Here is a 17,938-nt window from a genome sequence, read left to right as displayed (position 1 = left end):
GCAGAGACTTTGCTTCAAAGGAAAGTGGCTTTTAATTTAGCACCAAAGATTTATTAGATTGAAATTTTCCAAGGTATACCAGGCACATATACAACTGTAGAAAACACACCTGCTTCAGTATCTATACCTAAAAAGATGAGCTTGAATCCTCACTCTGCCACTGTTTGGTAGACATATTCTCTCTGAGCCTCAATTTCACTGCCTATAAAATGGTAAACATACAGTCTATTTTTTTAGGATTATTCTAAGGATGGCCTGGGTTAGCCAACAAAAAATATTTAGCATAGTACAAAGTTAATAACAGATGCTCAGGAAATGATGACTGTTTTTATTAATAGTATATGGGGACTACCCTGTATCCTTAGGTTTTGTAGAATGCCAGTACATGTGGGGAATCAAGGGGTAGATGTGAAAGCAGTAGCCACTGAATACATTCTTACAATTTTTTGATCATGAAGACTTTTTGCTTTATGATGAAGAGACCTGGTCCATTGATGTTTAATATAATGAGACACCATGTGATTATTTAAAAGATTGGTTTTTAAATAAAACCACGAAGAGGGTATTATCTGTTAAGGAAACTTTACTGTGTGAAAATCAAAGTCATGGATTATCAATAGAAGAAAAAAAAGGCAAAATGGTTAATACCTATTCACAATATTCATCAAAAACTTAACATTTTTTTTGAAGGACTCATCTACTCTTTCCCTTCTATACCAGACACTGCTTCAGATCAACAGAGAAACTATTACAAGAAATTCTGACTCTTTTTCTTTCACAAATAATGCAGCAGAACTTTTGTACATTGTACTTTTGAGATGCCAAGATATTTGGTTTTCACTTTATCTCTGAAATAAGCATTTTAGACGTCTTTAAATGGCTTTTTCTTTGGATTGCAATATAACTAATTAAAGGTCCTTTCTTTTAGGAACTAAGATAAAAAATATGTTAATCATAGCAGCCAATAAAATATCTATTCAGTTACTTATTCATTTACTCATCAATACTGTTGAGTATCTTCCTCCTGCCACATACTGTCCCAGGTACTAGGAATGTGGTGGTAAAATACTCTAAACCATAACTTGTACCAATGTCCCAGAATTTAAGCATTTTGATTTCAACAGTAGTGCAGGCAAGATGAAGGGCCTTTGATTGGCTTACAAAAAGCACTAAGATGTGACATTCAGAGATGCAAGAAGCATCTCTTGTTGTTGGCTTCATTTTATATATTTCCTGAAAGTCAAAGCCGTGCAGGGTAGCATAGTAAAATATAAACAAATGGTAGCATACAAATAAATACATACACACATATTTAATTGAGAGTAACAACTAGATTTTATTAATCAAGATTTTGCTGTAAAAACTGTTGGTTCTTTCCCATTTCCAAATAGTTGCGAAGCAAATAAATGTTAGCCATCCATGCATGATGTCATGATAATCAGTCTTTAAGTTCTGCTTGTTTTTGGTCCTTAGGCATATGAACCTATTTAATTTTGAGAGTTAAGGTTACAAGAAAGGTGTACATTTTATGTAAATGTACATAAAATGTACATTTACTGCATATTGGTATGTAAGTATATGTGAGTGGAAACAGAGATGCATCACACATATTTCTACAGAGCAGATGGCCGCAGGGGTAATTGGATTCAAAAGGACTGAAGGACATTATGATAGGTTGTATATTCTCAAAATTATCTACTGCCCTTTCCTACTGGCCCCTCCCTGCTAGAGAATTATACTTTTCTACCCCATTGATGTCAGGCTTAGCATGAGATTTGCTTTGGTCAATGTATTGTGTTGAAAATGATGTGAATCACCTCCTTCCTAACTAAAGCTTTAAGAGCCATTTTGCAGCTCTGTATTACTCTTTTCCCTCTATGTGAGACCGCATGTTTCAATTAGCAGTTGTTCCTTCAATGTGGGTTTTTCAATGAAGAGGATATTGAGCAGAGCTGTAGCCAACCCACAAATGATAAATAATGTGAGCAAAAATAAACATTTGTTGTTTTAAGTTATTGAAATTTGGGCTTTTTTTGTTACTTCAGCATAATTTAGTCTAAGCTAGAGTTTACAGACAACTACAATAGCTGAAATTGAATAGTTTCTGTGGGCCAAGAATGATATCTGTTAATTTCACAGTTGTCTCACATGATCTTCACAATAATTCCATGGGGTAGAAATGATCACATTCCCATTAACAACTGAGATAACTGCAGCTCATCAAATTAGCTCAGGACTGACTAATAAGATATATGGAATATGAATAAGAGTATAAGTCTGGCTAATTTCTAAGTTTCACCCACAGAGTCCTGTCTCGTGGAACTTTAGAATTAGATATCATACAGTGCAATATGTTCATTTTACAAAAGAGTCATCTCAGGTCCTCAGTTGTCATATATAGTTCCACTACCTAGATATAAAGCTGAAACTTAAACCATTAATCTCTATGAGCTAGAAATCAAACCTATAATCTCACAGTCTAGTACTCCTGTGTGTGTGTGTATCTACATATACATATGTAAAATTATACCTTTGTAAATATGGAATATAGGGTACATATATATTTATATGTCTTTTTGATATTAGAACGATAAACCTTTAGATTAAGAATTAATTCGTAATATGTATTTTTACCAATATGATAGTGTAGTACCTAAATAAACAATGAAAATATTTTTGAGTTATTATTTTATATCCTATAGAGTAATTTTGATTTATAGTTTGTGGACTCTTGATTATGATATAGTGTCACCTATGATTTTCCTTTTACTTGGAGTATAAAAATATAAATAGAATTATCCTATTTCTTAAGAAGACTTGAAATTTGATCTTTTATTTCTTGCTTACTTTGTCATTATAATAGGACATTCTCTCTATTTTCATACAATTAAAAACATGGTTACATCATATTTAGAGAAATAGTTTAGCTTTATTAAATGAAATATATAAATCCAGTTTTTCTATGTTAGAAATCTACTTAAAAAGAAAAGTTAAAAAATTCCCTTTATAAAATCTTGCATTAGTAAACCATGTAAATATATAAATGTGCCATAAAGCCTATTAATAGGCATTTTGTTTACATATTTTTATCTCAATTATCTATGCCCACAGGACTCATTCAATCAATTTTTCACTAAGTAGTTTTCAAAATATAATTACTCTTATGGGTAGGCCTATGAACAGCAGTGTCATTTACACTATAGTTCACTAATTGCACTTCGAAGCCATTATAATGAATTATACCAGTACATTCTTCAAGAAGATCAGTTAATGCTAATCATTTGTATCACATATATCACTTAGAAGAGATCCATCCATAAAAGTCTTTCATTTACAGCCTCATTTCTTTTTAATTCTCTTGTAATGCAAGTTATAGCTGTAAATACATACAGCATGTGTTTTCTTAACCTGCTGACCTGTGGACTTTGATTCTAAGTATTGAAATCTAGAGACAAATAATATTTTATGGTAGGAGCAAAATTATTTACTTTGAGATCCTATGTAATAATTATTCTTACATAATTAAATAATTGCTATTTATAGTGATCTATATTTGGATCAAATTTTAAGAGCTTAAATAAAATCTCATTTCCCCTAAATTTTTTTTTATCATCCTCTTCAGTGTTCCCAGACCATATTTTTACATTTTTTCTATGTTCAAGAAAGCTGGTATTTAATGTGTCTCTTAGTTAAAAATAAGTGACAAGAAGTTTTTTGTTTTTAAACCTACATATAATGGGAAGATTTTACAAATAATGAAGGCATACACTAGATTATAAGCATGCTGTTTTATCATAAAATAATTATAAAAAGTTTTGTAGACCCACTATCATGGCAGAAGATGACATAAATATTGACAGAACTGTCAAAAACCTCCTTTAAAATATTACTCCTTGATGAGAGCAAGATGGCCACTACCAAGCGAGTGTTGCGGACTTGCAGAGGAGGTGGATGACAAAGTTCTTCATGCTGCTTTTATCCCTTTTGGAGACAGCACAGATATCCAGATTCCTCTGGATTATGAAACAGAAAAGCACCGAGGATTTGCTTTTGTTGAATTTGAGTTGGCAGAGGATGCTGCAGCAGCTGTAGACAACATGAATGAACCTGAGCTGTTTATATGGACAATTCGTGTCAATTTGGCAAAACCCATGAGGGTTAAGGAAGGCTCTTCCAGACCAGTTTGGTCCGAGGATGGCTGGTTTAAGAAGTTTTCTGGGAAGACTCTTGAGGAGAATAAAGAAGAAGAAGGGACAGAGCCTCCCAAAGTGGAAACCCAGGAGGGAGAGCCCGCTGTAAAAAAAGCCCAGTCAAACCCTCAGGTGTACATGGACATCAAGACTGAGAACAAGCCAGCAGGCCGCATCCAGATGCTCCTGGGTTCAGGCGTCGTTCCCATGACAGCAGAGAATTTCCGCTGCCTGCGCACCCATGAGAAGGGCTTTGGCTTCAAGGGCAGCAGCTTCCACCACATCATCCCCCAGTTCATGTGCCAGGGCTGCGATTTCACCAACCACAAGGGCACCGGGGCGAGTCCATGTACGGGAGGAAGTTTGACGATGAAAACTTTATTCTCAAACACACGGGACCAGGCCTGCTCTCCATGGCCAACTCAGGCCCAAACACCAACGGTTCCCAGTTCTTCCTGACATGTGACAAGACGGATTGGCTGGACGGCAAGCACGTGGTATTTGGGGAGGTCACGGAAGGCCTGGACGTCTTGTGGCCGATTGAGGCCCAGGGCAGTAAGGACGGGAAATCCAAGCAGAAGGTCATCAACTCCAACTGTGGGGAGTACATGTGAGAGGGCAGCTGTCAGCCCGGGGAACCAGCACCCAAGGTGTCCCATTTGCAGCAAGCAGGGCTTTGTGTCCTGGCCCTTCCTCGGGGTCAGCATGGGGCAGCTCCTCTGCAGGCATGGCCTGGGCCTCCTCTGGCTCTTCCCCAAGTGTGGCCGTGGGCCCAGGTGCCGCCCTCCCCACTGTGGACGGCCGTGCGTGGCCTTTCCAGGCCAGGGCCTCTCCTGGGTCCACCAATGTGACTCCTAGACGTTTTCCTTGGTAAAAAAATTTATAGTTTTTGTAAAAAATATATATATATATACTACTCCTTTCTAAAATGTACCTATTAAGTGGTGTTTCTGTAACTGTTATGGAAATTGAGAAAGATTCTTACGGGAATTCTTTTTGTTATTGTCACATATATTATATGAAAAGGTAAGTATAATCTGAACACTGCAGAAGCTGATTCATTATGAAGTATTGATTTTCTATTCAAAACAATAGTTTTTAGAAATAATATAATTTCCTCTTAAGGAAAGAAAATTTATGTTGTCTGTTGTCATAATTTGAATCTCTGACCTCATCTTGTAAAATCAGGAGTAGAAGATAAAAAAAGATGGCTTTGGTGAGACTTTATGAGAGAGTGAAAGCTGACAATAATATATGGCTGATACTGTATAAAGTTCAGATTCCATACAAGATCGTATTTAATCCTCCGCCAAATAATGCTACTGTCCCCATTTTGTATATAGTGAAACAGGCTCAGAGAAGCAACTTGCCCATTATTACACAGTTGTAAGAGAAAGCACTGGGCTTTAAAACCATTAGTCCTACGCCAGAATTGTAATCTCTGTGTTATACTGAATTTTGGTGATGTGGCTATAGCAGGTTATAGTACAAAAGCCTACTTGCAAAACTCCATTTTGCTGTATGGAGTTTTACCAATATACAAACTCATGTGTTTGTGTTTGCCTGATATTTGTTACACTTATACAGAGGGAATGGACCAACTTTATTGACTCTTATAAACACCCAGAACTAAGAAAATATTTAGCAGTGTTGTCTCTAAATATCTCATCCTTTTAAGAAAAATGAACACCTTAAAGTGTTACTTTCCAGTTGGTATGCTTAATCATACAGTAAAATCTCACTTTAAAATATATCAAATGTGGATTTAAACCAGATTAGTTTCCCCCAAATACCTTATTCTAGTTAAAGCCCAGGAGTATAACTTCTGTCTCCTAATGCCAGCATTGTATTTCATTCCTTTGCATTTCTGTTGCTACTACCTTATTTTTTTAAAAATACTGGGATTTAGGATATATGTTGGGTTGTTTTGTTTTGGTTTGGTTTTGTTTGAAATCCTGACTTCTATGTCCAGCATTCCATTTGAATGCTGAGTAAAATAGTTCCTTCTCTGAATTTCTATTTCCAAAAATACAGTTACAGGGAATAGATTTACCCTTTCATCTTAACCTAAAAATTGGACAAAATATATGAAACAATGGTTTTCAAATTTTGGACAACAGGCAGCACAGGATAATGATTTTTTTTTTTTTTTTTTTGGCTGCATTGGGTCTTCATTGCTGTGCTTGGGCTTTCTCTAGTTGTGGAGAGCGGGGGCTACTCTTCGTTGCGGTGCGGGGGCTTCTCATTATGGTGGCTTCTCTTGTTGCGGAGCACGGGCTCTAGGCGCGTAGGCTTCAGTAGTTATGGCACGCAGGCTCAGTAGTTGTGGGTTGCAGGCTCTAGAGTGCAGGCTCAGTAGTTGTGGCTCACGGACTTAGTTGCTCCATGGCACGTGGGATCTTCCCGGACCAGGGCTCGAACCCATGTCCCCTGCATTAGCAGGTGGATTCTTAACCACTGTGCCACCAGGGAAGCCCCAGGTTAATGATTCTTGAGAGAAGGGAAACATTGAAGAGAACCCTGTGATTTTCCCAGCTTATTGATTGGAGGCCATTTCCAGGATGCAGACCAGGTAAGGGCAATCCAAACAGAACCTGCTCATCTTGCTGAGTTGAGGAGACAGCTCAGCAAGAGTTGGGGAGCCTAAGACAGCCAGAAATAGTTGGGCAAAATACAACAGAGGAGGAAATGTACTGAGAGGTCCCCCTCAGTCTTTGGTGGGTACTGATCTATGCAGGTAGGTAAGAATACTACCTGAAACCAGAGAAGGAACCACTAAGAAGGAGCAGGCAGAACAATCTTGAGAGCTCACATAGGTCTGGGAATAGTTTTGCATCTCTTACAGCCTGAATGGAAAGAACCCTAACATGTGAGGCGTTGAGTAGAGTCCTCACAATGGTATTGCCTTAATAGTGGATTCAAATTGGCCCTAAACTAATGGCTTCCCAGAACCCATACTAAACAAAGCTGAAAAGCAAGACTCAAAGAATCAAACTGATTCTAAATAATTTAATTGTGTCCTAGAACAAAGCTCAGCTATATTTAAAGGAATACAATAAAATCCAGAGCCCAGAAAAGCAAAAAGTAAAATGTCTCACTTCTAGTGGAAAATTATCAAGCATGTAAAAAAATAGGAAATGATGACCTATAACTGGGAGAAAATTAACCAACAGAAACAGACCGAGAAATGATAGAGATGGTAAAATTAGCAGACAAGGGTTTTAAAACAGTTATTATAAATACAATCTATATGTTTAAAAAGGGAAAGAAAAGCATGAACATGACAAGTAGAGAAAAGGATGATATAAAAAAGACCCAAACTTCTAGATGAAAAATATAACATCTGAAGTGAAAAACACTCTGGCAGGAATTAACAGTAGATTAGACACTAGAGAAGAAAGATCTGTTGCTTGAAAACACAGCAATAGAAGCCATCTAAAGTGAAACACAGAGAGGAAAAAGACTGAAAAAAAGAGCAGAATATTAATGACAAAAGGGGCAATGATACCATGTAGTCTAATATACATGTAATTGGACTCTCCAAAATAGATGATAGGGCTCAAAAATATTTGAAGGAATAATCATCAAAAATGTTATAAATATACTAAACCCACAGATCTAAGAAGCTTGATGAAACCCAAATAGAAGAAATACGAAATGCATACAAGTAGTCATTGTAATAAGTTATAACCTCTTTATTATAAAGAATTATTTAGATTCTATTCCCATTCTGCAAGTGAGGAACCTGAAGTCCAGAATGTTGATTTGCCCACAGTCCACAGTTTGCCTCTCAGGTCCTGGTGGTCAGAGGGCATCCCTTCTTATCCTGGGCTCATTCCTGTGAGGTTTTGCTGGATGCTGGATGGTACCTACAGATTCCAGAGGTCAGGAATATGTAGCTCTACATAGTTTGAGGAATTTCCACATGTATTATTATCTTTTGCATGGTGAACTGGCACTGTGCATACAAGAGGCTGAGTGCTAATGAACAACTAGGAATTGGGGGATAAAATTATTTATAAGTAACATTTGACTTGGAGTCTATGTGGGGAAAATAATAGAATAAGTAGATGAGGAAGAAAACTAGGATTGTTGTTTATTATGCATGATAAAGAAGAAAGAGCAATTTGAGAGAAGTCAATTAATTGAGGAATAAGATTGAAAGCCACAAAGCAAATGATAACAATAGTATACAAAGATAAACTAGTGAATCAAAATCTCTGTAACAAGGATCCAAAAATAAAGGGATGATTGATTTAGGCAGCTGTTTTTGTAGAGGTGTTTTTTTTTTCCCCCCTTTTACTATTCAGTTTTCCAACATCTCCTATCTAAACTGCATAGCATTATCACTTTTCTATTCTAATCTCTCTCTTACTGCTTAAAATTATCTCTCTTTTATTTCAAAATGTGGCTTCTTATCCTTTGATCCACTAATTGACTTTATTACCCTCGAACCCTTCTTGCCTTCGTGTGCTGCCTGATTAAAAAAAAAAATCAACTCATTCCCAATTTATCACACTCCTCCCTCCCATTTCTTCCCCCTTCCTCTGGATATTTAGAAGCTATAGAGTGCAAAGATTCTACCTCTAAGAGAAATTTCAGTTGTTTCAAACATTGGTCTCATGAGACCCCTTATTAAATGTTGACTATAAAACGTAACTTTTGGAACAAGGACATTATGCCATGAGCGATTGAGATTTGGGGGGGATATAGGAATTCTACTTCTTTGTGTGTGAGTCAATATTCTAGAAACTTAAATAAAACCTCCAGTATTTTCTTTTCCAGTCACCTCATCGCACCAACTTTTCCTAGAATCAGGGGGATTTTAAAATCTGGAGTTCACAATGGGTATGTGTGTAAAACTCAGAGAACAGAAATTGCATCTTTATTTTCACTAATCTGTAATGATACTTAGCATTTCCTTTACTTATGAAATTTGGCAAAAAGCCACAGTGGTGTTTATAGTACTTATGACTTTAACCTTAATAGAAATCTTTGATATTTTCATATTATAATATAATTATTGTGGATAACTCAAAAATTATTTACCTTCATTACTATTTTAAATTAATGTTATTAGAACTGTTGCTAGATATTTTTATTTAATGAAGTAATAAAGAATGAAATTTTATCTTTTAATAGATAAGTTTATGGCATTGATAGTGATGATGGTTTCATGGGTGTATACTTATTTCCAAACACATTGAGTTGTATGCATTAAATATCTATAGCTTTTTGTATGTTAATCATATCTCAAAGCAGTTAAAAGACTATTTTGATATCAAAATTTTAATATATTTGGTTTTCTATGTATGTATTTCCTTTCATGAATTTAAAAACACTATCTGAGAAGGGGGACATGGCACAAGACAAACTGAGTCTCCTCTACTAGATACTCTAAAACTCCTGTACGAGATAATGGTGCAGTATGATTACAAAGAAAGGCCTGTTTTGGCTTACCTGAGGCACAAGTGCCTGAGGCTACAAGTAGTCAAGTGATTTTCTTCCAAGATGATTCCACTTAGTGCCTCCTGTAAAAGCATTTTCTCAGTTTAGTATTATTTTTTATTGGAGGAAGACTGCAAAACCAGCTTTCTGTCTATCATGATCTAAGGAGCAGAGAGAACTAGTTCAAGTGATAATATGTGCTGCCCAGGGAGAGGTGCTGAACTGTAGAGAACAGAGATCCGAATTGGGAGACAGAAGCAGAAGATTCAAGTCTGGGCTCAGACCCTGGGTAGGATATCTTTCCTACAGTTAGTGTTATCCTTAGAATAAAAGAATTTTGTTTGGTGATATTTAAGATGCCTTTTCTTTCTTAAATCATGTGGCTCTTCTCAAGAATGTTGCTGCTCCATAGTGCTTTCGAGCATTGAGAGAAACTCCTTTGAAGTCAGGATGAATCTGCTTGAATTAATCCATCCTGTCCTAGTCCTCCCATTCCTTGACCAATATACCTATGTAGGCTGTCACGTAGTCTCTGTGTGACTGTAGATAAGTGGCTTGATTTCATCTGTGCATCCAGTCTCCTCATTTGAAAATAATAATATTAATAATAATGACAATAATAATAACCTCTGAGAACAGTAAAGGTTAAATAACATATCACATGTCAAACAAACACCTAGAATGGGATCTGGCACACAAGAAGGTGTTTAATCAACCTTAGACTTCAATTCCTCTTGGAAGAGAGGAAAGATAAATATCTCACTGAAGACCAAACCCCAATACTTTGAAACTTCCACATTGTTTCTTTGATATTGAGCTAACAGGCTTTAGTAAGTGGATTATGTGTATGTGAACATTTGTCCAGAGTAGAACCCAGGGAGTTCCTGCTTGGAGTCTGTCTCTTAGTGATTTATTAAAAATAATCATTAACTTCTCCTCCTCATCCTCCAGCCTCTCTTCTTTTTGTTCTTTTTCTTGAACTTCTTCTTGGGTTAAAAATGCTATTACCGTTTTTTTTTTACATGTCTTAAATTTTTAAAAAATGATAGCTCCAGATGGCTGTCATTCATTATGATGAATAAACATGGTATGGTGATTGTCCCCCAAAAAACTCTATTTCTTTGGTGCCAGTAGAGTGAGTGAGTGTGTGTGTGTTATATTCATATACATACATATATATTATTCACATACACCTATATATATATATAGAATGAATATATATGCACTAACTAAACTTTCTTCAGCTTGCAATCAATAATAAGATAAGTTCATTTTATCAGAATACACACTGAAACCATTCATGACAGTTGTTACCAAACTGAACTTGGGTCTGCTCACCTGATGCGCAGAAAAGCCAATCCACTGACAAGGAGTTGTGGCGAAGGAATGTACAGAGTTCATTGCAGGGCACCAAGCAAGGAGAACAGGCAACTCATTCTCAAAAGACCTGAACTCCCCCAGGGCTTTCAGGGAAGGGTTTTTAAAGACAGTGTGAGGGAGAGGGTCACAGGGTACATGATCAGCTTGTGCATAATTCTCTGATTCTGATTGGTTGACGGTGAGGTAACAGGGTAAGGTTTTAGGAATTTCAATCGTCAACCTTCTAGTTCCAACCAATCTGAGGTCTACATGCTGGTGGTCAGCATGCAGTCAACTTCCTCCTGCTGGTGGGGGTTTTAGTATCTGCAAAACAACTCAGGAATATGGCTCAGGATATTATCTATAGCCCTTGAGAAGGAACTAAAAGTCCTTGACTTTGTTTTATGGCTAAACAATTATTATTTTGTCTTGCTTGACTGCTTTCTTCTATTTCTGCATTTTCTCACATCTCTGATTAAATTTGCTCTTTGGAACTCAGGGAAGGCCTAGGAGGCTAAAGCTTTTCTACAAACAAAAGATGGCAGACATTGGCAGTGGGGGAGTCTATCCCCAGGAAGGCCTTGCAGGGTCCTACTTTGTTTCACAGCCTAAAAATGTAAAAATGCCTGCAGAGAATATGAGCATATTGAATTTCCTTACTTTACTGTTTCTCAGAGTATATCCTAACCAGATGATGTAATCTAATTGTATCAGCCTAGAAATATATAGAATTTTATTTTAACGTTAAAAAGGTCAGTACCTTTGGAACCTAAAATCTTTCCTGTTTTTTCTCTGCTGGAAGCTCATCATCAAAGGATTATAAGATATCTTTAATAAAAAGTAGAATTTTATAAACTTAAATTTACTTATTCTTTTCCATATATAAAGTTCTTTTGATGAATACTCCCTAAATATATGGGAAAGCAATATGTACCTTATTGAATGATAAGTGAAATTTATAGTAATATACTTGATGTGGACATAGATTTCTGTTGAGGCAATTTTTTGAACTTTAACTGTTATTGAACATTATATCTTTTTATCACTTCCAAAGTTATTCTAATATTTTATTGCTTTACTTCAACCTGAAAACGTTCAAGTTTTCGAATAGTATTCTGCTAGCTGCAGAATGAAACCCTGTTATTTTCTGATTCAGCTTGGATTTTTAGAACTTTGTTATCAGATGCATTTTAATTAAAATTTTAAAATTACCCATTATATTCATGGCTCTGTGCCGACCATTTAAGGGAAGATTTTTTTCAAAAGGAATTCTTACTTTTATTCAGCTTCTAAGTTGAGAATATAAATGTACTCCAATAGAATAAATAACACAATTACAAAGTAGCACATCAATGAGTTTAAAACAAAGAAGTAAAAACATGTAATTGATGCTATTACGATTTGGGACCAAATGAGCTTTTTAGTAATGGGAAGGATTTCACTGAGAGTTATGAAGAATCTCCTTGGTTTTTGTTTTGTTTTTTGTTTGAATAGGGAATAAAAAAGGCTCAGAAGAGGAGCAACATGCTGCTCAAGGTCACTCAGTAGCTAATGCTAGACCTGAGAATATAACTCAAATATTTTGACTCCTAGTTTGAGATCAGATTTCCTGGGAGTCTGTGTGAACTGGACATATCTTTCGATGTTGGGTTAACCCATATAAGATTACTTGTAATATGATCATATGAAAGAGACTGGCCAAATCACATTTAGCTCTGAGAAGGAAGAAATTTGAAATTTCTTTAATATAGATAGGCTTATTTAGCACTTCTGTTATAGGAGAGATTCAACAATAATAATGCCACTATTATAATGCCATTTCTGTAATAATAGCACTTCTGTTATAAAACACCATTATTATAGAAATGCTATTATAAGAAAAGCTCTGTTATTTAGAATTGCTTCTGCAATAAAAGTGCTAAAAAAAAGTCTTCTTACATTATAGAAAATTATTGCAAATTTTTCTTGCTTTGCAATGAAATTTTCATTCCAAATCTTATTTGATGCTCCTGTAAAATGGCTCTCAGATTTTATTCTGATAACTCTGAGGTCTGGGCCAGATTGCTGTTTAGGACAGGAAATTGCTTGACAGCCAAAGTCGCTTGGTCAAATAAGTCCACTTCCTATTTGTCTGTTTCTATGAGATTAAGGGCATCTGACTTCTTTGCTTTTTCATTCTCAAATACTATATTCTTTTATTGTCTTTCTAAAAATACTATGTGCCTACCTCTTTTTAGAGGGTTCAGGTAGTTTTGTTTCACTAAAGTTAGATAGCTACACTCTTGCTTTTACCTTAATTCCATTAAACTAAATAAAAACTGAGTGTAATTGATTAGAGCAATAATAATTTAAGGTTTAAATTATACCTCACTTATACTTTATAATAGACAGGGTGAATTTTAATAACCTATATGTTGTAGATAGGTAAGTATGAACCGAGGGAAAGGCAAGTTTATAAATACAGAGATGCATTAAAAAATATATATCTCTATCATCTCACACCGGTCAGAATGGCCATCATCAAAAAATCTACAAACAATAAATGCTGGAGAGGGTGTGGAGACAAGGGAACCCTCCTGCACTGTTTGTGGGAATGTAAATTGATACAGCCACTATGGAGAACAGTACGGAGGTTCCTTAGAAAACTAAAAATAGAACTACCATATGACCCAGCAATCCCACTACTGGGCATATACCCTGAGAAAACCATAATTCAAAAAGAGTCATGTACCACAGTGTTCATTGCAGCTCTATTTACTATAGCCAGAACATGGAAGGAACCTAAGTGTCCATCAACAGGTGAATGGATAAAGAAGATGTGGCGCATATATACAATGGAATATTACTCAGCCATAAAAAGAAATGAAATTGAGTTATTTGTAGTGAGGTGGATAAACCTAGAGTCTGTCATACAGAGTGAAGTAAGTCAGAAAGAAAAACAAATGCCATATGCTAACACATATATATGGAATCTAAAAAAAAAAAAAAAATTGTTATGAAGAACCTAGGGGCAAGACGGGAATAAAGACGTAGATCTACTAGAGAATGGACTTGAGGATACGGGGAGGGGAAAGGGTAAGCTGGAACAAAGTGAGAGAGTGGCATGGACATATATACACTACCAAATGTAAAACAGATAGCTAGTGGGAAGCAGCCGCATAGCACAGGGAGATCAGCTCGGTGCTTTGTGACCACCTAGAGGGGTGGGATAGGGAGGGTGGGAGGGAGGGAGATGCAAGAGGGAAGAGATATGGGGATATATGTATATGTATAACTGATTCACTTTGTTCTAAAGCAGAAACTAACACACCGTTGTAAAGCAATTATACTCCAATAAAGATGTTTAAAATATATATATATATATATATATCTCTTAGTGGAGTATTGAAACAATATGTGATTGTTTAGGTTAGGGCTGTTGCTTTTTAGAAAATTATTTATAGGACTTAGTAAAGACAAGCTAGAGTTTTCTTACAATCAACACTATATCACATAAAATCATGGGTTTGCAGATTTTAAGGAATCTTAATGATTATGCCAGTGGTTTCCATATACTTTTAAAAATCAGAAAATACATTTTAAAAATGAAATTTTATTCAGAATCCCCAGCATCCAAACAGATAATTGACATTTTACTAGCCTAAAGTATCATCTATGTTTATGTTTACAATATTTTCCTATTATAAAATCAGTCAATGAGTCTAATATGACCTGATGATCATACATTTGAAATTGGAGGGTATGTGTGCTGATTGCTCTCCTCTGGCTCCCTCAATGTATAATTTAGTTCTGTATTTTGACTTTGTTGCACAGTATCAGAATATCCTGAGACACACAGATAAGTAGTTGCAAATGATAATTTTCCTATAAAAGAGTGCCTTGAAATGTTTCATTCTCTTAAATTAACAGATAAAGAAGTTTGAAAGAGTAGAGGGAGGGAACTTTGGTTTCAAGATTGAATTAGTAACTATAACTCAAAACAGATCACAATTTTTACCCAGAGAATCAGCACCTAGAACTTAAAATAAACCCTAAAATTATCTCTAATTCTATGTTTTCAGGACACACTTTATTATGTATTCTCTTGTTATTGTACAACTAACTTTTGTCTGTCAGAGAATGTGGGCTGTGCTGATATACCATGTCAGTGTCTAGCAATTAGCTGAATGTGTGGCACACATGTGCTGGGGAAAACACCTTCCAGAACGGTACACAAATGGGATAACTGGTGGCACAGGAGAACACAGTGGTATATGGATAATATTTATATTTAACACATTTCAGTGTGTTTTTGAAATTAAAGTTGTGAAAATAGATGAATAAGTATTTTCAAGATTAAATTTGGGGACTTCCCTGGTGGCTCAGTGTTTAAGAATCCAGCTGCCAATGCGGGGGACACAGGTTCGAGCCCTGGTCCGGGAAGATCCCACGTGCCGCGGAGCAACTAAGCCTGTGCACCACAACTACTGAGCCTAAGCTCTAGGGCCTGTGCAGGTGCCACAACTACTGAAGCCCATGTGCCTAGAGCCTGTGCTCCACAGCAAGAGAAGCCACCGCAGTGAGAGGCCACCACACCGCAATGAAGAGTAGGCCCCGCTCGCCGCAACTAGAGAAAGCGTGCACGCAGCAACGAAGACCCAACCGAGCCATAAATAAATAAATAAATAAATAAATTTATTAAACAAAAAGATTAAATTTGAATCACATGTACGAGGATATCCTTAAAACACTAAGTTCTTCAGAAAACTATCTCTAAATCATTAGCCAAATCCAATGATCCATTCAATTTTTTTTCACTAAGTAGTTATCCAGTACCCACGTTAATATTCCTGTGTCCTAGGGCAGTCTGTTTTGTCCTTTGGCAACTCTGACCATGAAAAAAATCCGTTTTTACAGTGAGCTGAATCATGTTTTCCTGAGACCTCTGCCATGTTTCAAGTTCTGTTCCTTGGAATTAGACTGAACAAATCTGCATTTTGTCCTTATGATAATTCTTCAGATATTAGAGGATGATTCTTATATCTTATTTGATTTTCTCCATCTGAATGCCTAATATCCTTAGTTCCTTTAATTATTCTTCAAATAACTTGGTTTGGTTGCCCTTCCTTGTTTCCTCTCTTTCAAATGAATTCCATAAGCCTATATGCCCTCTAAGAAATGATACTTAGGCCTGAATACAGACCTGGATGTTGTTTGACTTCATACAGATTTGTGATTATTACCCTACTCTCTCTCTATATAAAAAAAATTAAAGTTTTGTTGAACTAATAAGATTCCATTAATTATGCTATTTACTCCATTTGACATTATTGCCAAAAATTTTTTTAACATCTTTATTGGAGTATAATTGCTTTATGATGTTGTGTTAGTTTCTGCTGTATAACAAAGTGAATCAGCTATACGTATACATATATCCCCATATCCCCTCCCTCTTGCATCTCCCTCCCACCCTCCCTATCCCACCCCTCTAGGTGGTCACAAAGCACAGAGCTGATCTCCCTGTGCTATGCAGCTGCTTCCCACTAGCTATCTGTTTTACATTTGGTAGTGTATATATGTCAGTGCTACTCTCTCACTTCGTCCCAGCTTACCCTTTCCCCTCCCCGTATCCTCAAGTCCATTCTCTACGTCTGTGTCTTTACTCCTGTCCTGCCCCTAGGTTCGTCAGAACCACTTTTTTTTTTTTTTTTTAGATTCCATATATATGTGTTAGCATATGGTGTTTGTTTTTCTCTTTCTGACTTCACTCTGTATGACAGACTCTAGGTCCATCCACCTCATTACAAATAACTCAATTTCGTTTCTTTTTATAGCTGAGTAATATTCCATTGTATATATGTGCCACATCTTCTTTATCCATTCATCTGTCGATGGACACTTAGGTTGCTTCCATGTCCTGGCTATTGTAAATAGTGTTGCAATGAACATTGTGGTACGTCACTCTTTTTGAATTATAGTTTTCTCAGGGTATATGCCCAGGAGTGGGATTGCTGGGTCATATGGTAGTTCTATTTTTAGTTTTTTGAGGAACCTCCATACTGTTCTCCATAATGGCTGTATCAATTTACATTCCCACCAACAGTGCAAGAGGGTTCCCTTTTCTCCACACTCTTTCCAGCATTTACTGTTTGTAGATTATTTTTGATTATGGCCATTCTGACTGGTGTGAGGTGATACCTCATTGTAGTTTCGATTTGCATTTCTTTAATGATTAGTGATGTTGAGCATCCTTTCATGTGTTTGCTGGCAATCTGTATATCTTAAATATGTATATTTTGGTGTTGTCATGATATTTCCTGCATTTGTTTTTAGGAAACAGAATGGAAGATTTTAAATTTAATTTAAATAAATACAACTTAGACTCATCTCATTCTACCCTATAATTTTTATTTTTGGTTCTGTCATCCATTATATTTCTTTATACAGCCTGGTGATCTGAAAATGTGATAAAAATTATCTATGTTTATTTCAGTAAGGGATAAAGAAGAATTTTTAAAGTCACTAAGGAGAACTCTTTTTAAGTATCACTATTTTTAAAGTTAGGTACATTGTGTCTATCACATTTCTAAAATATTCCAGTTTAGTAACTTTATAATTAGTGTTAAAAATTATACTTAATTCATGTTATTTATCTAACTTACTTACAATCTATAATTTCATTCTGGAGTTTTATTTGAGATTGATGTTAAATTTACCATTCTGTTTGATTGTGGAAATCTCTGAACCTTTTTTTTTTTTTTTTTTTCCGTGTTGGACTATTGCAACACTTTTAGTTTTTTGACACTAATGAAGTACAAAAAAAAAAAAAAAATGGTGGGTGGTGAATTTTGGTGGTTCTAGGAAAGGCTTACTATTATCCACCAACACAACTCAGAAAGTAGAATTTGCCTTAGTGAATTTACGAAAATCCAAGTTCTGTTGTTCAAATTTGAGCATGTTGT

The 17,938-nt window shown here is 35.8% G+C and overlaps 1 pseudogene; it reads left to right on the top strand.

Annotated features, from left to right (window-relative positions):
- Positions 1-3,907: 3,907 nt before the first annotated feature.
- On the top strand, positions 3,908-4,804 carry LOC133102088 (peptidyl-prolyl cis-trans isomerase E-like; annotated as a pseudogene).
- Positions 4,805-17,938: the final 13,134 nt, after the last annotated feature.

Source organism: Eubalaena glacialis, chromosome 12, assembly GCF_028564815.1.
Source record: "Eubalaena glacialis isolate mEubGla1 chromosome 12, mEubGla1.1.hap2.+ XY, whole genome shotgun sequence".
In the NCBI taxonomy this organism is placed as follows: domain Eukaryota; kingdom Metazoa; phylum Chordata; class Mammalia; order Artiodactyla; family Balaenidae; genus Eubalaena; species Eubalaena glacialis.
Note: the sequence above shows the minus strand (reverse complement) of the source record. Positions and strands in the feature narration are given on the sequence as shown.